Genomic DNA, 22,896 nt, shown 5'->3' with positions numbered 1-22,896 from the left:
AAAAAAAAAAAAAAAAGAAAAGAAAAGAAAATATGGTGTATCCATACAATGAAGTATTTGAATAAAGTACTATTAGATGTTACAACATGGATAAACTTTGAAACTTGACCCTAAGTGAAAAAAGTCAAAGAAGTAAAAGGAGGCCATGTATTATAGGATTCCATTTATATGAAAGTCCAGGACAAGTTCAGGTGAGGTGGCTCACACCTGTAATCCTAGCACTCTGGGAGGTTGAGGCGGGTGGATTGCCTAAGCTCAGAAATTCAAGACCAGCTTGAACAAGAGTGAGACTCCATCTCTAAAATCAGCCAGGCATTGTGGCTGGTGTCTGTAGCCCCAGCTACTTGGGAGACAAAGGTAAGAGAAGTTGCTATGAGCTATGATGACAGAGTGCTCTACTGGGGGTGTCAAAGTGAGACTGTGTGAAAAAAAAAAAAAAAAGAAAGGGAAGAAAAGAAAAGAAAGAAGGAAGGAAAGGAAAGGAAAAGGAAAGGAAAGGGAAAAAAAGAAAAGAAAAGAGAAAGAAAGACAGACTAGAATAGGCACATCTGTTGGGTAGATTAGGGGTTGCTTAGGGACTGAAGTGGGAGGTGGAAAGGTGAAGATTAAGGTATAGGAGGGCAATAGCTAAGGAGTATGGGGTTTCTTTTTGAGGTGATAAAATTCTTCTAACATTGTGGTGATGGTTGCACAACCCCATAAACTAAGCACCACTGAATTACACAACTGCATGGTGCAGTGTATGGTAAGGATTATATCTTAATAAAGCTGTTAAAAAAAACTGAAAGGGACGGGAGTGTCCACAGCTACATTAAGTTCTTCAAGGGGTCTTCCTCATAGATTTCCATGAGGGCATCATGGATTTCAATGGTTGGCCACATGGAAGATTATTCTTTAAGCAAAAATTCCTTTGTTTCTCACTTGACAGAGAAACAATTTTACGTAGATCAAAATTTGGACGACATTAAGCCCCAAGCTCAAAGCAACAGAGGACTCGTGAGGGGCTCTTCCTGGCTGCAGGCTGGCCCAGTGCTGCGTCACTCACCAGTCAATGCTGACCAGCTGAAGTCAGCAGCTGTTTGTGGTCAACATAAATTTCATTTGATATTTCTGCTGACTTCAGAAACTTTTCTTTTTTTTGAGACAAAGTCTCACTATGTGGCCCTGGGTAGAGTGCCAAGGCGTCACAGCTCACAGTGACCTCCAACTCTTGGGCTTAAGCAAATCCTCTTGCCTCAGCCTCCCAAGTAGCTGGGACTATAGGCATCTGCCACAACACCCAGCTATTTTTTTGTTGCTGTCATCATTGTTGTTTAGCTGTCCTGGGCCAGGTTCAAACCTGCCATCCTTGGTGCATGTGGCTGACGCTGTAACCACTGTGCTATGGGCACCAAGCCAGACTTCAGAAACTTTTGACAATACAAGTCCCAGAGAAACCAATATGAAATACCAAATCTCCTCCCTATCCCCTTCTAAGTGTGAGTTTGACATTATGATCTTTTTTTCTTCTTTTTTTTTTTGAGACAGGAGCCTCAAGCTGTCCCCCTAGGTAGAATGCCGTGGCATCTCAGCTCACAGCAACCTCCAACTCTTGGGCTCAAGCGAGTCTCCTGCCTCAGCCTCTTAAGTAGCTGGGACCACAGGCACCTTCTACAACGCCTGGCTATTTTTTGGTTGCAGCCATCATTGTTGTTTGGTGGGCCCGGGCTGGATTTGAACCCACCACCTTGGGTGTACATGGCTGGTGTCTTAGCCACTTGAGCCACAGGCCGATCGGCACTGAGCCGATCTTTATTTCTTTAAAAAATCCCTCGAGCAACACATTGCCACTGTGACTGTTAGTCTTTACAGCAGCACTTGCAACCTACCAGTGGTTCTCAACCCTGGCTATGGCTATGAATCTCCTGAGAAGCTTCTAAAAGTTAGCAGAAGCTGGGCTCCCCCTAGACAAATTGAAACCAAATCTCTTTTGGGAGGAAGACCTGGGCATCTGAGTCTTTTAACAGTCCCACAGGTGCTGAGAATCACTGTTTCTAAGCAGCGAGGTAAGGCAGACCCCCCACTAAAAGGAATGTCTATAGGAACTTGGAGTCCTAAATGTAAATTCTCCAGCCAGGGATCCAGGGGGTAAACAATGCTGTATTGATTACAGCTCTGATGAGACATAATCCCTCATCATCTAATCTAATCTCTTTAGTTTTTAGAAGTTCAAATAACACCAAAGATGCAAGAGTCTAGCCAAGGTTTCCTGATTTTGTCCTTGTCCCCAGAAGATTGGGGGGCTTCTTCTGGCAAAAGACCTCTCCCTGACTGTCTCTGGCCCAACCCCAGGAGAGGGCAGCCGCACCAGAGCAATGCGGTGGACTCTGCCTCTCAACTGTGCCTCCTCAAGCGACTCTGAGGCCTTGTGAGTGCTTGATAAACACCAGACCGAGAATGCACAAAATTTGCCACTGCTATCAAAATGTCAGCTGCCCCAAACCAAAATGAGGCAATTGAAATGCTAAACTGGGTGCCTGAAATATTAATTGATTTCATTACTGCAAGCTTCTTCATGAAGACTTTGGAGTAGACTCTGGATAGTGTTTTAAAGGACATTAAAACCTGCTGTGGAAATGCAAACTTTCTTTTTTACACACCCTCCAGCTCTCCTCTTTCATACCCTGTCCCAAAGAGGCAAAGTCAGACATGCAGGCACTAAATGCTGTCATACCAGAAATTCCATACTGCAGAGCCCATGGAATACACAACCTGTGATTTGTTTCCAAAGCAGGAGACTCAGAGAAGCAAAAACCTGTGCAGAACACGCAGAGCATGTGTGAGAAATCCGGAGAGCAGGCCTATGTCGGCAGGCAGATGTCAGAGCTGAGATGCAGTCCCAGAGCCTGCTATGCTGGACTTTGCTCAGAGGGTGCCTTTTCCTAGTCCAGACAAGGCTCAGAGACAAAAAAGAGGATTGATGGCCAAGGCCACACTGTTAGAGAATGAAGACATGGGGAGGAAGGTTCAGTTTTCTGATCCAGTGTTTCCCCCCAAATATCAATCCATTTCTTTCTTATGTTCGATGTTTTCACTATGTTTTATTATATAGTTATATATATATATATATATCATATCACCCTCAGCACTAGGTGATGGATCCCCCTTTAGTGTCCTCCCGCCAGAGAGAACAGGACACGCAATAGATGCAAAGGATGTGGTGACCCTACAACTGGGAGCCCCTGGAATCCTGCCCAGACACTGCTCTTCTCAGGTCTCGTCTCCACCTTGGGAATCCCATGCAGCCAGCGAGCTCATTCAGTGACATAGGCAACACAGTTACTTTAGAGGGAACACAGGAAGTCTTATCCCTCAAGTTTGAATCTCCATGGGGCCTCCGTGATGCCTGTGTGTGGCAGGTTAAGAGGCTTTCTAGACTAAACCTGACTGCAAGGCTGAGTGAGCAGAAGGGGCCTGCAAGCTGGTTGCCCATGTCTTGGAGTGCACCCCAGAGAATTTCTTGAAGAGCAGCTTCATCTACTCACTGTTCACCACCCCTTTTATAGAGCAGTTAATCTTCCCCAAGAACTGCTGGCCACAGGCTCACAGCTTAGTGCTAATGTGATAGCAGCTCACCTGGAAGGCAGGTGTGTGGTCCATCTGCCTCCAGAGATCCTGAAACTCTCTCTATCCCTGTGCTTTTCCAAGGGCAGCACATTCTCATCAGTCCTTTGGTCCTTTCCTTATTGGACATAGTCATTCTCAACCCGGGAGGGGAGAGGCAGGGAGCACACCCTGAGGGTACTGTAGGAGTAGGGGTGGGCCCTGGGGGGCTTTTTAAAAGCTAAGCCTCAGGGGTGCACCTTGCCCCTCACTGATCTGGAAGTGGGCCCAGACTATGTAGCAGGACTTCAGAGGTACAGAAGAGGAGCTGTGTAATTCACTTCCTAGACCCCAGAAGGAAGCAGGGCACCAAGGTGCCCCAGGACAGAGGTAGCTGGCTCTTCCTGCGTAGGGCCCACAGACAGGGGCAAGAGGAAAAAGTGTTAGCATGGGCCCAAGAGGCCAGTGAAGAAGAAGAGCAGGATAGGGAGTAGCTACTGACACCCTGGTGGCAGTGCCCCTAGGCCAGCAGCCCAGAGACCAACACTCACCCTCCAGCTTATTTAGTAAAGAAGCACCAGGCTTGCCCTAGGGCTAGAGATTCAACAGTGGGCAGACACACCAGAGCCCTGTGGTCCTGGGAGAACATTCCAGTGGAGGAGAATAACCATATACACCACCACTCCAGCAGCCCCTCCCCCCAGGTGAGGCTCTCCCAGAAGGCTCTATTTCCTCACCCAGTAGGAGGAGGTCCCCTACCTGAGCCCAGAGACCTCTCTGGTCCAAGTGGATGCTAGATTGAGTTCTATCTACACTCCCAAGGGCAAGGGTATCCCTGCCAGAAAGTGGAGCTGGGGTGGAAGAAAGGATGCCAGGGTCTGGCCTTGACAGGGCCTGGACAGGGAAGAAACCACAGTGCTTGGATGTTAATAATTACTTTATTCAGCCTACCTCAGACTCCTCAAGCAATCTTCCTGCTTTAGCCTCCTGGGTTGCTGAGAACGCAGGTATCTGCCACAATACCAGGCTAATTTTTCTTCTTCTTTTTTTTTGAGATATTGGGGGGGGGTAGTTTCACTCTTGCTTAGGCTGGTCTTGAACTCTTGAGCTGAAGTGATCCTCCCACCTCGGCCTCCCACAGTACTAGGATTATAGGTGTGAACCATAGTGCCCAGCCTGACTAAGTACTTTCTATTAATTCCAGTAAATGTATAAAAAATTGAACAGATGAAGAATTAATTTCCCCAAATTGTCCAGTAAACATATAGAAAGATCTAAAGATAGGATAAATCAAATCACTATTCTGGGTGACTACATTGCATTTGGCAAACGTTTATGAATGTGCCATTTCAAAATTACTAAAAAATGATTTCAATATCTAGGAATGACAAGGTATTTGTAAAATCTTGCATATATTCATGTGAGGTTTTCATGAATATTCTTTAGTGCTTATTCTCCTATTATGCCCACACATAAAGCCATAACTTGGATGTTTGTCCCTTAAACTTAGTGTTGAAATTTGATCCCCAAAGTTGAAGGTGGGGCCTAGTAGGAGGAGTTTGGGTCACAGAGGTGGATCCCTCATGAATGGATTAGTGCCCTCCCTAACCCATTCAGTTCCTGTCTGAGCTGGTTGTTAAAAGGAGCTGAGCATGCAGCTCCATTACCAAGAACTCATGGCACCCAGTACCTGCACTCCGGAGGAGCCCAAGCCAAAGAGAGGAAGAAGATCACAGACGCATAAAAGAACCACCACCCACACTTGTTTTTACGCGGGCTGCGGCAAAACCTATACAAAGAGTTCACATTTCAAGGCACATCTGCGAACCCACACAGGTGAGAAACCCTACCACTGTGACTGGGATGGCTGTGGGTGGAAATTCACCCGGTCCAATGAACTGACCAGGCACTACCGCAAACACACCGGGCAACGCCCGTTCCAGTGCCAGAAGTGCGACCGTGCATTTTCTAGGTCGGACCACCTCGCCTTACACATGAAGAAGCACATTTAAGTCTCAAACAATGGGTATGACCCACACTGCCAGAAGAGAATTCAGTATTTTATATCTTTCACCTTATCTTCCCAAGGAGGAAGGGAAGAGTCCTGCGAGAAAGCACGACAATCATGGTCAAGTTCCCTGCTGGCTCACCTTGGGAATGAATGGTCAAGAAACATGAGGAAGCCAAAAGTCAAAAATCAAAGAACAGATTGGGTCTGTGACTGGATTTTCTATCATTCCAACTCTAAATCCAACTTGAATATTCCTGGACTTAACGAAATGCCAAGGGGGTGACTGTAAGTTGTGGCTATCAGGGTATAAATTAGATCTGTGAGCCAGGGGAGGGAAAGATCAGAATTCCCTTGAATTGTGTTTTGATGAAATATAAGCATTAAGATCACCTTGTATTTTTTGTTACATTATTATTATGATGCTAGAAGAAAAATCAGGTACTGAAAATGTGTTCTAATAGCTTAAAAATTGATGGTGTTTGGCTAGGCACCCATATCTCAGTGGTTAGGGCTCTGGCCACATACACAGAGGCAGTTGGGTTCGAACCCACTCAGGCCTGCTAAACAACTATGACAACTGCAACAAAAAAATAGCATTGTGGCAGGCACTGGTAGTCCCAGCTACTAGGAGTCTGAGGCAAGAGAATTGCTTTAACCCAAGAGTTTGAGGTTGCTATGAGCTGTGATGCCACAGCACTCTACCAAGGTTTGCATAGTGACATTCTATCTCAAAAAAAAAAAAAAATTGATGGTGTTTGGTGAGTCTTGGTTCTAAAGGTACCGAACCAGGAAGCCAAGTTGTCAAACTGCTGCATACTTTGACAAGGAAAATCTATTTTTGTCTTCTGATCTACATTTATGACCCAGGTCAGATAAATATACCTGGTTTACTTTAATGTTTTTATGCAGTCTGTTATGCACTGTGGTTTCAAATGTGCAATAATTGGTACGATGGTTTATTCCCAAGTATGCCTTAAACAGAACAAATTTTTTATGTATATATAATTCTTTGCCTTAAAAAATATGTGATATAAATTTTTTTTTTTTTTAAAGAGCTGGGTACCTCCATCACCTCTCTCTTTTGCTTCCTTTCTCACCCTGTGATCTCTGAACACCCTGGCTCCTATTCACCATCCACCATGAGTAGAAGCAGCCTGAGGCTTTTACCAGTTACTTAACTCTTCAGCCAGCAGAATCATGAAAACTTTTTTCTTTAAAAATTACCCAGTCTGGGTGGTGACTGTGGCTCAAAGGAGTAGGGCACTGGCCCCATAAGCTGGAGGGTATGGGTTCAAACCCAGCCCCGGCTAAAAACTGCAAAAAAAAAAAAAAAATTACCCAGTCTTAGGTATTCCTTTATTGCAACACAAACAAACCAGGATAGAAGATAAGTATTCTCAGCAATACAGCACAAATAATATAATTGTGTCTTAGTCTTGATTTCTTTCTATATAAAACATGATTCACAGAGTGCCACGAGCTTCTCAATAATATTACTAAAAAATTATTAAGAAAACAGTCATTGGGCAGTGCCTGTGGCTCAGTGAGTAGGGCACTGGCCCCATATACTGAGGGGTGGCAGGTTCGAACCCAGCCCCAGCCAAACTACAACAAAAAGAAAAAAGAGCCGAGTGTTGTGGTGAGTGCCTGTAGTCCCAGCTACTTGGGAAGCTTGAGGCAATAAAATAGCCTACGCCCAAGAGCTGGCAGTTGCTGTGAGCTGTGATGCCACTGCACTCTACCAAGGGTGACAAAATGAGACTCTGTCTCAAAAAAAAAAGAAAAAGAAAAGAAAAGAGTCATTATCTTATCAGCACATAAGATAATAAAATATAATAGTTTTAGTAGCTAAGTGAATCTAACAAGTACAAAAATGAATATTTTATCACCTTGTAAGTTAGTCCCAAATTAAAAATAGACATGCATGGCTTCATGGCTATAACAAAAAACACATCATCTAAATTAATTTTGAAGTATACAGTTAATTTTGCTTTGAAAACAATCAAATCAGGGCCAGGCGAAGTGTCTCACTCCTGTAATCCTAGCACCCTGTGAGGCTGAGGTGGGCGGATTGCCTGAGCTCACTGGTTCAAGACCTGCCTGAGCTCACTGGTTTGAGACCAGCCTGAGCAAGAGCAAGATCCTGTCTCTAAAAATTAACCTGGCATTGTGGCAGGCGCCTGTAGTCCCAGATACTCAGAAGGTTGAGGTAAGAGAATCACTAGAGCCCAAGAGTCTGAGGTTGCTGGGAGCTATGACTCCACAGCACTCTACCAAGGACAACAAAGTAAAACTCTGTCTCAAAACCCCCCAAAATGATCAAATCAATGAATCTAAAGAAATTTTGTTAATTATTCCTGGCGTTTAAGGACTATTGTATACTAAAAGACCATTAATATTAACGGCACACTAAGTTTTTGGTTTCGTAGTAACCTGAATTTACTGTTTATGGTAAACTAATTTTTCTTCCTTGAATTCTCTGCCCAGTTGTTTAATGTTATGGTAGACTACCATGGCCTTATATTTCTAATCAAATGACTTCTCACAGGATCCTAAATTTTATCTAAACTTAAGTTGAAGGAGATTGTGGAAAAAAATAAGGCTAAAGGAATTGTTAACTTTTACATCTCTTTAAGAGGATCTGTCCCACAAATTCTCTTCTACATCTAAGCCAAATGAACAACACTAATCAATAGAATTTCAATGAGCTAATTACAAGTTTCCAGTCCATGAAAAGTAAAATATTTTGTTTTTTAATTTTCTTTCTTTCTTTTTTTTTTTTTTTGAGACAGAGTCTCACTATGTCACTCTCAGTAGAGTGCTGTGGCATCACAGCTTACAGCAACCTGAAACTCTTGGGCTTACGTGATTCTCTTTCCTCAGCCTCCCAGGTAGCTGGCACTACAGGTACCCACCACAATGCTTGGCTTTTTTTTTGTTGTTGCAGTTGTCATTGTTGTTTAGCTAGCCTGAGCCAGGTTGGAACCTGCCACCCTTGGTGCATGTGGCTGGGGCCGAGCCTGTTTTTTAATTGTCTAAGTGTAAAAATAAGTTACCTTTAGTGGAGTATTCATATTGTAACTTACAGTAGTATTACATAACTCCACAATTCTCTATACAACAGAGAATGAGAGAATGGGACTCAATTTGAATTCTGTATCCCAAATTTAAAAAGCTAGTTAAAAATAAATTTAGCCTTAGTAATAAAACGGAGAGGAAACCATATGCTGCCTGAGACACCCTTACAACATTTAACATTTGTCAAAATGTTTACATTCTCTTCATATTTCTATTAATTGCATTATGCCTTCTATTTATCATGCAAGTCAATAGATCTGTTCCAGAGAAGTATACAAGTCCAATTTTGAAATTAACAGCAATATGAGTTTCCTTCAACAGAGAGCAGAGCGAGTTAGGTTTTGTACAGCCAGCATTCAGAGACACTGAATCAAACCTCAGCAGTGGAGCACACTGGCTGATGCTCTGATTGCTGGTGTATGCAGCTTCACCTGGCAATGAATAAGTTTGTCTTTACTATTAGCTGAAACAAAGAAGATCGCTTTGCAAAATCATCAAGTATTTGTGAAGAATACTTTCCAATGATGGTAAATGACCTCTATATTGTCCCCCAAAGTATTAACATGCTTTACATACAAGGTAACAAATTTAAGGACAAGTAGATGAGCAAGGGCATTTTTGAAAAACAGTTCCAATAGTTGCAAGATTAGAAAGTTACAGAAATAATTACAATTATTATTTAATATGATAGTATCCTTTTTTTTCTGAGACAGAGCCTTAAGCTATCCCCCTGGGTAGAGTGCCATGGCATCACAGCTCACAGCAACCTCCAACTCCTAGCTCAAGCAAGTCTCCTGCCTCGGCCTCCCAAGTAACTGGAACCACAGGCACCCACCACAATGCCCAGCTATTTTTTGGTTGCAGCCTTCATTGTTGTTTTGGCGGGCCCGGGCTGGATTCGAACCTGACACCCTAGGTGTATGTGGCTGGCGCCTTAGCCACCTGAGCCATAGGTGCCAAGCCTTCCTCCCCCACCCCAGGTATTTTTGTTGTTGTTGTTGCAGCTTGGCTGGGGCTGGGTTTGAACCCTCCGCCCTTTGGTATATGGGGCCGGCACCCTACTCGCTGAACCACAGGCACTGCCCAATAGTATTATTCTTTAAAAATTTAGCCTAATGAACCTTAGGGTTGATTGGAACTTGATTTTTACCTACTAAGTGACATAATGCAATATGTCTAAAGGACAATGCACATGTTGTGTTGAATATATTTTCTCTTATTCACAATAAAATCTATTTCATAGCACATCACATAATTTGTTAGCTTATTTCAGCTAAAATTTCCATCATATACATGTCCATTTTAAATGTCTATTTGGTTAATAATGAGAACTGCAATTATTCAAAACTTAATTAAATCGGCTGGGCACAATGACTCACGCCTGTCACTTTGGGAGGCCAAGGCGGGTGGATTGCTTGAGCACATGAGTTTGGACCAGCCTGAGCAAAACTGAGACCCTGTCTCTACTTAAAATAGAAAAACTGAGGCAAGAGGATTGCTTGAGCCCGAGTTGGAGGTTGCTGTGAGCTATGTAGCCATGCACTCTACCCAGGGCTATAGCTTGAGACTCTGTCTCAAAAAAAAAAAAGACCTTAATAAAATAAAAACTCAAACATATCAAGAGATTTTTTTTCTCACTCTTCTCTATCTCTAAAGAATTTATTTTAGATCTATTATAAATTGTAAACTTTCAGTATGAGAGATTTTGAGTTTGTGTTTAAATCATACAAAGTCAGAAATAGTACCCTAGAGTATATGATATTCTAGTTGGTGCTGAAGACATGCTAAGTTAATATTGCTACAATGTGAAAGGCTCTTTTCTTTCCCTTCTTTTTTTTTTTTTTTTATTATTCTTTGGTATTCTTTGAGGGTGCAAAGAATTAGTTTACACTGTTTGCATTTGGTAGGTAAAGTCTGTCTCATAAGTGTGTCCCGCGACCAAGATGTGTGCCATACACCGTGACCTCCCCTCTCCCTGCTCCTTCATTGTATTAGATCATCTACTATTGAAAGGCTCTTTTCTAACTGAATTCTCATCATGTAGTATATAAAGCACAACCTTAGAAGATTACATAAATGAATGATACTCTTTCAGAATCCAGAGAAAATAAGACACTTAGGTATTTTAGGTTATGCTCACAGCTGAAAACAGTAATATGTTGGGGTTCTGTAACCCTGAGCTTGGGGTTCCTAACAACTAAGTGAAGTTGAGCTACACTGCCTTTCACCCTTCTCGTGAGGCTGTGATAATTTGATAAGACCATGACTTTTAAATCTGCGTATGGTAGCTCATGCCTGTAATTTTAGCACTCTGGGAGGCCAAGGCCATTGGATAGCTTGAGCTTAGGAGTTTGAGACTAGCCTGAGCAAGAGTGAGACCCTGTCTCTAAAAAAAAAAATAGATGGGTGTTGTGGCAGGTGCCTGTAGCCCCAGCTACTTGGAAGGCTGAGGCAAGAGAATCACTTGAGCCCAGGAGTTTGAGGTTGCTGTCAGCTATGACACCATACCACTTTATGAAGGGTGACAAAGTGAAACTTCTTTTTTTAAGAGACAAAGACCATGACCTTTGCATGGTAACTGGCTTCTACTAAGTGATGAACAGATAACAAGAACTACTATTATCATTATTAATCCCATTTGTAAAACCATATTAATTTACCTTGGGTGTCAGTAAGCTCCCTGCATTGGGCTATTTACAAATGGCTGGGCTGGATGATCATTTGTTGACAAGGATCTGGTAATTGGTCAGAACTAGAACTAGAGTTCAGGAAGCAGAAGGAGAATCTAGATATCTGTATTAGTTCTGTTCACATGAAACCAATGACAGAAACTTCAAATTACCATATTGATCTACCTTACATGTTAATAAGTTCTCTCTTCTGATCTACAGACTCTCTTTAAAAGGGCTCACTTGGGCTTGGCGCCTATGGCTCAAGTGGCTAAGGCACCAGCCACATACGCCTAAAGTGGCGGGTTCCAATCTAGCCCAGTCCCGCCAAACAACAATGAAGGCTACAACCAAAAAAATAGCTGGGCGTTGTGGCGGGTGCCTGTGGTCCCAGCTACTTGGGAGGCTGAGGCAGGAGACTCGCTTGAGCCCAGAAGTTGGCAGTTGCTGTGAGCTATGATGCCATGGCACTCTACCCAGGGGGGACAGCTTGAGGCTCTGTCTCAAAAAAAAAAAAAAGGGCTCACCTGATTAAGTTAAATCGTTAAATCAAAATCTCCTTTTGATTATATTATAGCTAAATGACTGGAGACCTTAATTACATCTACAAAAGCTCTTCAGTATTGCCACATAAAGTTATCTAATTAGAGAAATGATATCTCAACATATTCAGGGATCCACCCTCAATGGGAAGATATACAGGAGTGGACTCCAGGAGACAAAATTTGGGGGGCCATCTTGAATTGTGCCTACCAAAGTATCCTTTCAGCCCTCTCCCAACTCAGAGTCAGAGGTTCTAATTTATAAGGAAGAACAGTTCAGAGTTTAACAGAAAGAACTAGAAGACAGCAGAAAAGGGGAAACAATCAACAGAGTGAAGAGACAACCCATAGAATGGGAGAAAATATTTTCAAATTGCCCATTTGACAAGAAATTAATAACAGTAATGCATAAGGAGCTCAAACAACTGAATAGTAAAAATATCAAATATTCCAATTTAGAAATGGGCAAATGATCAGAGGAGGAGTTTCTCAAAAGAAGATATACAAATGGCCAAAGAGCACATGAAAAAATGCTCAGCATCACTAATTATCAGAAAAAAGCAAAATCAAAACCACAGTGAGATGTCATCAAATCCCAGTTCAAGTGGCTTTTATGTAAGGACAGGCAATAGTAATGTATAATGATGCTGGTGAAGATATGAAGACAAAGGAATCCTCATATACTGTTGGTAGGAATATACCATTAGTATGGCCACTACAGAGAACAGTATGGAAGTTCCTAAAAAACTAAAAATAGAACTATCATACCTGTAGGGCCCAAAATTCCACTCCTGGGCATATATCCAAAAGAAAGGAAATAAATACCAGAGATACCTGCACTCCCATTTTTATTGTAGCACTATTCACAATAGCCAAAATATAGAATCAATTTAAAGGCCCATCAAAAGATGAATGGATAAAGAAAATGTGGTATTTATACAAAATGGGATATTATTCAGCTATGAAAAAAGAATTAAATCTTGTCATTTACAGCAATAGGGATGGATCTGAAGGTCATTATGTTAAGTGAAATAAGACAAGCACATAGAGACAAATACTGCATGTTCTCACCCATATGTCAGAGCTGGAAAAGTGGATTTCATGAAGAGAGAGTAGATTGGTGATTACCAGAGGATGGGAAAGGAGTGAGGAAAAAAGTCAACTAATGGGTACAAATATAAGGTTAGATAGAATACAAAAGACTACTGTTTGGTAGATCAGTAGGGGGACTACAGTTAATGTTAATCTATTATACATTTCAAAATAGTGAGAGGAGGCCTTGGTGCCTGTAGCACAGTGGTTATGGTGACACCCATGTACACCAAGGCTGACGGGTTAGAACCCGGCCCAGGCCAGCTAAACAACTACAACTGCAACCAAAAAATAGCTGGGTGTTGTGGCAGGCGCCTGTAGTTCCAGCTACTTGGAACTGTAGGCTGAGGCAAGAGATATGCTTAATCCCAAGAGTTTGAGGTTGCTGTGAGCCGTGATGCCACGGCACTCTACTGAGGGCAACATAATGAGACAGTTTCAAAAAAAAAAAAAGAAAGAAATAGTGAGAGGAGAACAATTTGAATGTTTGTAGTTTAGAGAAGACATAAATATTTAAGGTGATAGATACCCCAATAACCCTAACCTGATCTTTACAGGTTATATAAATGTATCAAATTATCACATGTACCTGAAATATGTATATCTATTCTATCCAAATAAAAAATTAAATAGAAAATAACTGGGGGAGATAAGAGAGTGAAACAGGAACTGAGCACTCAATATTTATCAGAGAGAGTGTCTCATTAAGAGCCTTGGGCTTCGGTTTTTTTAGGGGGGGAGACAGAGTCTTATGTCGCCTTCAGTAGAGTGCTGTGGCAACACAGCTCACACCAACCTCCACCCCTTGGGCTTAAGCAATTCTCTTGCCTCTGCCTCCCAAGTAGCTGGAACTACAGGTATTTTTTTTGTTGTTTGTTTGTTGTTGTTGCAGTTGTCATTGTTGTCTAGTTGGCCTGGGCCAGGTTTGAACCCGCCAGCCTTGGTGTATGTGGCTGGTGTTATAACCACTGTGCTGTGGGCCCCAAGCCAAGAGCCTCGGGCTTCTCAGGATAACAAACCTACACCTACCTTCATGCATTGCGTTTCTTTTTTGGCTGCAGTCCTCTAGAATCAGGGGTGTCCAAATTGCAGTCTATGGGCTACATGCCGATCATTTCAGGCCTGTTTTACTTACCTGCGGTGTCGGATATTGCAAAAAGGGTGCACGGATCTTTTCTTTTGCTCATCAGCTTTTGTAAGTATTTGTATATTTAATACGTGGCCCAAGACAACTTCTAATCTATTCTTACCTGCAACAGAGAAGGAAACAAGTTGGACACTCCCACTAGATACTGACGTTCAAAGGCCTACTTTGCCTCTTTTGGCTCCTTGTTCTTCCTTCTTTTGGTTCCTGTTGTCTCACATTCCTTTGCCCACCTCACTTGCAGTCCATTCCTGCCCAGCGCAGCAGCTCTGGGATACTCCCCCACCCTCAGGCCCGTGTCTCCCTCTGCCTGCTTCCTCCGCAGCCCTGCCCTTCCCCTGCTGCCTGCTCCAGGTGAGGAATAATCATGGCAGTGTGGGTGGGAAAAGGTAGACAGTTTTGACATTTTAAAAGGAGAATTATATTAACATTGGACTTCAATCATAAATTATCGCTTATTTATCCATTTTCTTATAAATATTTGCCATGGACACACGTAATACTAATATAATGGTTAAGATACATAATTTTTAGTCCTACATTTTCCAGTGCACATTCAAAGTCATTTCTGATGGATCAAAATTCCCTAATTATGTTTAAAGCTGCATAAAAACCTAAAAACTAATCAACGTACTGTGTTTTTAGCAAGTTGGTATGTGTATTTAAAAGTACTGGTCTATTGAAAAGTAGTTAACCCAGCTTGGTGCCCGTGGCTCAAGTGGCTAAGGCGCCAGCCACATACACCTAAGATGGCGGGCTTGAATCCAGCCCGGGCCACCAAACAATGACAGCTACAACCGAAAAATAGCCAGATGTTGTGACGGGCGCCTGTGGTCCCACCTACTTGGGAGGCTGAGGCAGGAGACTTGCTTGAACCCAGGAGTTAAGAGGTTGCTATGAGCTGTGATGCCACGGCACTCCACCCAGGGGGACAGCTTGAGGCTCTGTCTCCAAAAAAAAAAAGTGGTTAACCTTACTATTTATTACTTGTCACAGAATTCTACATTTAACATCCTAAATCATATCACAATTCTACTTTTTAAAATGCCAAATTACTTGGCAAAATTCTGAATTCTTCAATGAATTGTAGTTTCAAGGGCTCTTGATAGAGTTTTTTCGGATTTGAGTTTTCTGCTGAGAATTCCAGCTGAAGGATTTTCTGCTTTGAATTTGGGATTAATAGCTCCCTACTGTGCTAACTGTAATATTGACTGGGGAATGAATGCTCACTGGGCTTTCCTTCATTTGTTGTGTTGAGATTGTTTTATACCATGTGAATCTTTGCATGTCTTACCAGGGTTGCTCTATGATCAAAGGGTTTCTAATGTTTATTTTATTGAAATCCTCCAGTATGAGTTATCTGGTATCCTCTAATTCCATTATAACCATACCAGGCTTGTACTGACATTCAGTTGGCACTACTTACCCAGTTGGCACTAACTATCTCCTCAAAGCTGCTTTTACGTCAGATGCCAGGCACACCTTGGGAGATCCCAAGCCACTTGCACTTCTGAACAACTGGCCATAAGTTCAGGGCTTTCCATTTTTCCTCAGATTCAGTAATTCACTAAAACCACTCACAGAGCTCAAGAGTGAGCAACACTATGGCTACAGCTGTATTATAAACAAGTGGGCGCAGTAAGAGCAAAGTGAAGAGATGCCTAAGGCAAGGTCTGGAGGCAGTACAGGGCTCGTGTGCTCTCTTCCCACGGAGTCATTGCTGATTACCCTCTAGGTCATCAAAATGCTCACTAACCAGGAAGCTCCCCTGAGCCTCAGTGTCTAGAGCAGTGGTTCTCAACCTTCCTAATGCCGTGGTCCTTTAATACAGTGCCTGTGGGTCATGACCCACAGGTTGAGATACATAATGGTTAAGCCAGGTTGGTGCCCGTGGCTCAAGTGGCTAAGGCGCCAGCCACATACACCTAAGATGGCGGGCTTGAATCCAGCCCGGGCTTTTACTGAAGTTTCATTAGTAAGCATGGCTGGTTAAGTCACTGATCACATAAGTGAACTCAGTCTACTTCTCACCCCACCCCCTGGTTGGTCTGGCTCAAAACCCCAACCCTGCATTCACTTGGTTGGTGTTCCTGATGACCAGCCCCCATCCTAAAGCTATATAGAGCCCACCAGAGTCACCTCATTACCATAATAAAGGGACTCCTAGCACTCAGAAAATATCAAGGGTTTCTGAAGCTCTCTGCGAAGAATAGAGCCAATGACCAGAAACATTCTTCACTATACCACATCCCCCAATATTCCCCCATAACACCCAAGAAACTTCCTTGTCCTGATTCATGATTTCTGTTCTATTTCCTCTTTTAGGGGCTATTCCGGCTATTCCTCTTCTGAGTTTACTTGTGCACACTAAGGCTGGACCTCTATTGAGTGTTTGTTAATGCTGATCACAGACCATAGAACTTTACAGCAGAGTTCACTCCTGTCATTTAAAGCATAAATTAGAAATGAAGGCATTTCCACATTGATAATAGACATAGAGTTTCTTCCCCTTGTAAGTTCTCTGGTGTTCATAAAGTTTAGAGCAATGGCTAAAGGCTCTTAGACATTCATTACACTCATGAAGTGGCTTGTAAATGTCTCCCACATTGTCTCAAGTCATATCTGACATTCATATGATTTTGCTCCTCTGTGATTTATTCTTTGTGAATAAAAGTGAGAGCTCTCATAGGAAATCCTAGGATAGTCATTTTATTTTTCTAGTGCATACTCTCTCATGTTTTCTGAGGCCAGAAATGTGACCACAGATTTTCCAACATAAAGCCATTCACATAGTTTCTCTCCAGTGTGCATCTGCTTGTGTGACTGAAGGATGAACTGTTAGCCCTTCTAGCACTTCTGTAGTCATTATACTCAGGGGGTGTAATGACTCTTCAGTGGGAAATTGTTTCTTGTGAATTGAGAAGAAACACTAACAAAGGGGCTTAAAGGAGAGTGGGAAGAAAACCTGGCCTGCTGAACCAGGAAGTCTGGTGGCCCCAAAATAATGTGGTATGAAGTAACCTAGGTAACCAATGACCAACAGAAAGCCCCACTTTCAGTTCTCTTTGGAAGTGCTCTAAACTTTCTCTTTGTTCTTCTTCCTAAATAAAATCTCTTCATTACCCTTAAACTTGTGCAAGTTACTTTGCTTCGTACTCACACTGCCTGTGCCGTTTTATTTCCAGTTCCGTTCATTTTTACTTTTCATTACGTTGGTGCGGTGGTTGAACTTTCTAGCTCAGCCAAATAGGTCAACCGGTCAACTGGTTCAGGGAACCAGGAAGTTCAACCCCCAACCTGAATAAAGCTGAATGCTCGGATGAACTCTTTCACACATTTATTAACAGAGCTTCTGTTAATTAATGTGAACCCTCTCATGGGTGTTCTTATGAATAAAAGTTAGTGCTCTAGCTGAAGTGTTTCCCATAGTAATTGCATTTATAACATTTATCTCCAGTGTGAATATTCTTGCTGCTAAAGGCTTTTCCACAATGACATTTATACAGTTTCTCTCCAGTGTGAGTCAGCTTGTGTTGTCTAAGGTAAGAGCAAAGATTAAAGACTTTCCCACATAGGTGACATTTATAAGGTTAAATTAACTCCATTGTGAGCTTACTTATGGCAATGAAAAGATTGCCAGTTACCAAGATGTTTTCCATATTCATTCCAGGCATAGGGTTTCTTTCCTGTGTGAGTCACCACGTGCTGAGTTCACGTGAAGCTATAAATGAAAACTTCCTCCACATTCACTGTATTCAAAGGGCCCTTTCCAGCGTGGGATCACTGCTGTTGGGAAAGAGATGACAGACTGCTGAGGGATTCCCCTCTTTCATCAATTCATTTCTCTACAAATGGATTTAGGACGATCATTTGTTGATGCTTGTTAGTTACGTAACCAACTCTCTAGTGTGGAGAGATTTCCTCTTTTGCAGCATCTCAGTGGTATAGCTATCTAACTTATTTTCAAGACTTCATTATATTTCAAAGATTAGCTGTGCGGACCTTGTCTATGCAATTGTCTTTATATAAGAGCTCAATTAAGGGGGGCATAATGGTACATGCTTGTAGTCCCAGCTACTCAGGAGGCTGAGGCTAGAGGGTCTCAGGATGGAGGATGTGGTGTGCCACGATTGCATCTCTGAAATAGTCACTGCACTCCAGCCTGGGCAACATAACAAGACCCTATCTCTTAAAACACACATATGCCACCACCACTGCCAACTAAATCTTAAGTTATAGTTTTGAGCTCCGGTTAATTTCTTCCCTAAAATTCAAACTATCTAAAATGCACATAACCCCAGCTCTGACTAAAGTCATGTGACTATGCTACATTCCTAACTCATGCCATCCCCAGGTCTCTGACCTGAAGGAACAGGGTTCACCCCCATGAAGCTAATCACTGACAAGCAGGGAGAGGGTCCTTCCTTCAGCAAGTGTGCAGACATAATTTCTTGCTTTGTAAGGCCACCATAAGTGCCTAAAATAATTTAAAAAATTAAAATTTTCTCATGCTTACTATATGAGAGTGGCATTAAGGGAATAAACACATTGAAGATAACACCAGGCACACATGAATACATTTCAAATATTAACATTTACATGGGAAAGAAATGTGAAATGGAGGAATACACCAGTGAATAGAAAGACACTTCAGGAAAATAAAAATTGCAGAATATTTTCAGGAATGAAGAGAAAAATAAAATGAAGATGGGATATTGGGGAGGGTATGAGAAGGAAAATCATTAAAGGGAAGGGACCAGGGTAAAGGCCTCAATGTGAGACTTCAACTCCAATGAAGACATTTACATATCTGAAGACAAATTGATAAATGTGAGTAATAATAACATGAGCTATGGAATTTCCCTCCCAATGGTGCCTCATAGTTTTCTTCAAATATCTTTCCTTCAAGGTCATCTGCACTGGACATCATCAAAGTTGATGTTCCCTCCCTGACCAAGCTCCTCCTTGTCCTGAGCACACCTTTCTGCAGATGCCCTGGACTTAGGCCCCAGGAAATCCTCTTCTTCCAGCCACAGCTTAAGGCTCCCACTGGGAAATCGCACCTGAAGTGAAGTTGTTCTGTGGGTGAAGTTGCCCAGAGTTTGAATTCTGCAAACTATGCATGACCTTCAGGTCCAGGGAAGACTCCTAAGGTAGAGCAAAGTGGGCATCAAGGTGCCACCAGGGAAGAGCACCTTGAATGCTGAGACAGGAGGAAGCCCTGACACCAAGCCCTGACACCAAGCCCTGACACCAAGCCCCAGTGACACCAAGCCCCATCAGGTCACTGGTGTGCACGGCTGACTCAGAGAGAGAGTAAAGGATTAAATGTTTCCACAGTGGATTGGCCTTCATTTTAATAATTAATCCAATAACCATGAGCCTCACTGGAACAATCTCGGATCTATTTTGAAAGAAAAATGCCTTTTACTTTTACTACTATGGTCTCAAACCCTAACTTAGCACTTAGAACAGAACTGTCACTTGGTAAAAATGCAATCAGTGTATTTATTCATTCATTCAAAACATAGTCATTGGGGCTCGGTGCCGGTAGCTCAGCAGCTAGGGCACCAGCCACATACACCGGAGCTGGTGGGTTCAAATCCAGCCTGCCAAACAATGACAACTACAACCGAAAAATAGCCAGGTGTTGTGGCAGGCACCTATAGTTCCAGCTACCCAGAAGGCTGAGGCAAGAGAATGGCTTAAACCTAAGAGTTTCGGGTTGCTGTGAGCTGTGATGCCACAGCACAGCACTCTACCGAGGGCAACATAGTGAGACTCTGTCTAAAAAAAAAAAGAAGTTGGCTCGGCGCCTATAGCTCAACCGGCTAAGGCGCCAGCCACGTACACCTAAGGTGGCGGGTTCAGATCCCCAGCCCGGACCGCCAAACAACAATGACGGCTGCAACCAAAAAATAGCCGGGCGTTGTGGCGGGCGCCTGTGGTCCCAGCTACTTGGGAGGCTGAGGCAGAAGACTCGCTTGAGCCCAGGAGTTGGAGGTTGCTGTGAGCTGTAATGCCACGGCACTCTACCCAGGGGGACAGCTTGAGGCTCTGTCTCAAAAAAAAAAAAAAAAAAAAAAAAGAAGTTTCTCTTGAGCACAAATCTTGTTCAAAAGTGCAAAATGCTCTGGCATATTTAAAAATGGTAGCTTTTCTCCTCCCCCTGCAGGAAGCACAAGGGGATTTTTCTCCAGTACTGGGGTGGGAGGGAACGTGGCAGAATTTAGGGGCGATGCTCACAGAGCTGGCTGGACTCAGCTCCCAGACAAGCCTGTAGAGTGTCTCCAGCATCTGCCAGCAGTACTTCAACTTCCAGGCTGGTTCCCGGGGAGGTGGCTGCCTGGTTTTCTGTGCAGTAACTTGTTTCTTTGTGTTGGACTGTTGGTCTCTTCAGTTGGGGGGCCTGAGTTTTGTCTTGTGACCTCATTTCCCTTATGTGTCTAAGAAGAATTCCAGATGTAAGTTTTTAATAACATTTTCCAATAAAAGAAAGCAGAGCTCCTTGGAGAAGTGGACGACACTGAGACTGGGACAACAAATATACAAGACTGGATAGTACTAAGGTATCAGAAAGTATGGAAGTGCTCAAGAAAATGAAACAAAACCCACACAGATGGAATTTTGTCAAAGAAAAAAGTGGCTAATGGAAAGATCACCCAATGGCCAAAGCAGGAAAACCTGGGGCATCAAAATGAATAATGGAGGATTAAATGATAACCAAAAGCTTAAAATAGCTGTGCAGGTGTCCACGATGGTTTACACAAATGATTAAATAAACAAACAGGGAATGAATAGAAATCTCTTACACAAAAGAATTCTATGTAATTGATGCACCTACTCAGCCAGCACGGAGGTGGAGCTCACTGTCCACTTTTGAAGTGTGGGATCTGCATAGTGATTTCTTCCCAAAGAGGACAGACAGTAAAGGACGGGAAGAAGGTGACTTTCCAGGGGCAGTGCCTCAAAGGAGTAGGGCGTCAGCCCCATGTATCGGAGGTGGTGGGTTCAAACCCAGCCCAGCCCCGGCCAAAAACTGTTAAAAAAAAAAAAAAAAAGTGACTTCCCAGCAGGGAAACATGACAAACATAACTTCAGGCAGGTGATCAAAGTTAATGCCAACTGTGATAAGTCATCTTGGGAAACATACCTTTGATATTGCTAATGGAAAAAAAAACCCAAACTCTATAAAATGACTTAAAGAAGTTGATTCTGAGCTGAGCGTGGGTGACAGACAGCCCAAAGCTCATGTCTTCAAGTGGTTCTGAAAAAATGTGTTCAGGGTAGCCAGGTTACAGTTTGGTCATATACAGTCATAGAGATAGGATTTAAATGTACTACATAAAATCATAAACCAATACATGAAAGTACATTGGTTTGGCCTGAAAATGTGGGACATCTGTAAGAAGGGGAAGTGTACAGGTTATAGGTGGGTTTAAAGGTCCTGATTTGTAATTCCTTACATAAATGAAGCTTTACCTAAAGCTTGGAATGTTTTAAGTTAAGATAAGAAAGTTTGTTAATCAGAGACAAGCCACTGGACTTATTCCAGGCATACTGTAAGCAGAGATTCGAGTGATCTGTTAAGTAAACTGATGGCCTGCAGGTGTGGTTTAACTTTTGTCATACTTGGACTTCATTCCTTTTAAAGAGATAAAGAGTGACTCCAAAAGGGAGGGGGCATGACAAGGCACGTCTGACCTCCCTTCTCGTCATGGCCAGCAATTTAAACTTTAAAGTTTTTCTGAGGTCCTTCTGGCCAAGAGAGGTTTCACTCAGTCATCTGGGGGTGGAGGGGTAGAGATTTTATTTTAGTTCACAATATGATGTGATAAGAAAGGCACTTCCTCAGATCACCTTCCCCAGAACCAATAACCACAATCTAATAACAAGAAAAACCCCAAGGAAATCTCAAAGTGGAAGACATTCTACAATATACCAGACCAATACTCCTCAACATTGTCAAGGTCATCGAAAACAAGAGAAGTCTGAACAGCTGTCACAGCCAAGAAAGCCAAATGAGATACCACTAGTGTGTGTAATGTGATGTCATGGATGGAACTCTGAAACAAAAAAGATAAAACTAAGGAAATCTGAATAAAGTACAGACATTAACTTTAACAATGAAATAATATTGGTTCATTAACTATAACAAATGTACCATACTGATATAAGATGTTAATAAGAGAGGGAACTGGGTCTGAACTATGTGGGAAATCTACCTTCCCAAATTTTGTGCACACTTGAAATTACTCTCAAATTAAAACTTTTTTAAAAACATTGTTGGCCTGGCTCAGTGGCTCAGGTCTGTAATCCTAGCTCTCAAGAAGGCTGAGGCGAGTGGATTGCCAGAGCTCACGGGTTCTAGACCAGCCTAAGAAAGAGTGAGACCCCCATCTCTAAAAAAATAGCCAGACGTTGTGGTGAGCACTGTAGTCCCAGCTACTTGGGAGGCTGAGGCAAGAGAATTGCTTAAGCCCAAGAGTTGGATGTTGCTATGAGCTATGACACACAGCACTCTACCAAGGGTGACAAAATGAGACTGTCAAAAAAAAAAAGTTGTTATAGTTTTTCAAGCACCTATTTATTAGTTGTACTATTAATTACTAGTAATTGACACTAATAACTGGCCACTTTTTTAATAAGAGCATTTATGAAACTGAAAAGTAAACAATATGGACTAATATATAATTCCAAATAGTACCACTTTTACATATTTTGTGATAAAATAATAACACATATGGCCAGGCATGATGGCTCATACCTTTAATCCTA

At 42.5% G+C, this 22,896-nt stretch overlaps 1 pseudogene across 1 annotated transcript; it reads left to right on the top strand.

Annotated features, from left to right (window-relative positions):
* The first annotated feature begins 5,258 nt into the window (after positions 1 to 5,258).
* On the top strand, positions 5,259 to 5,863 carry LOC100959347 (annotated as a pseudogene). Its single transcript, XR_001161427.1, has one exon. The product of XR_001161427.1 is annotated as a Krueppel-like factor 4 pseudogene (transcript).
* Positions 5,864 to 22,896: the final 17,033 nt, after the last annotated feature.

The sequence above is a fragment of the Otolemur garnettii genome, unplaced genomic scaffold (genome assembly GCF_000181295.1).
Source record: "Otolemur garnettii isolate 467f Iridium unplaced genomic scaffold, OtoGar3 scaffold00062, whole genome shotgun sequence".
Lineage (NCBI taxonomy): Eukaryota > Metazoa > Chordata > Mammalia > Primates > Galagidae > Otolemur > Otolemur garnettii.
Note: the sequence above shows the minus strand (reverse complement) of the source record. Positions and strands in the feature narration are given on the sequence as shown.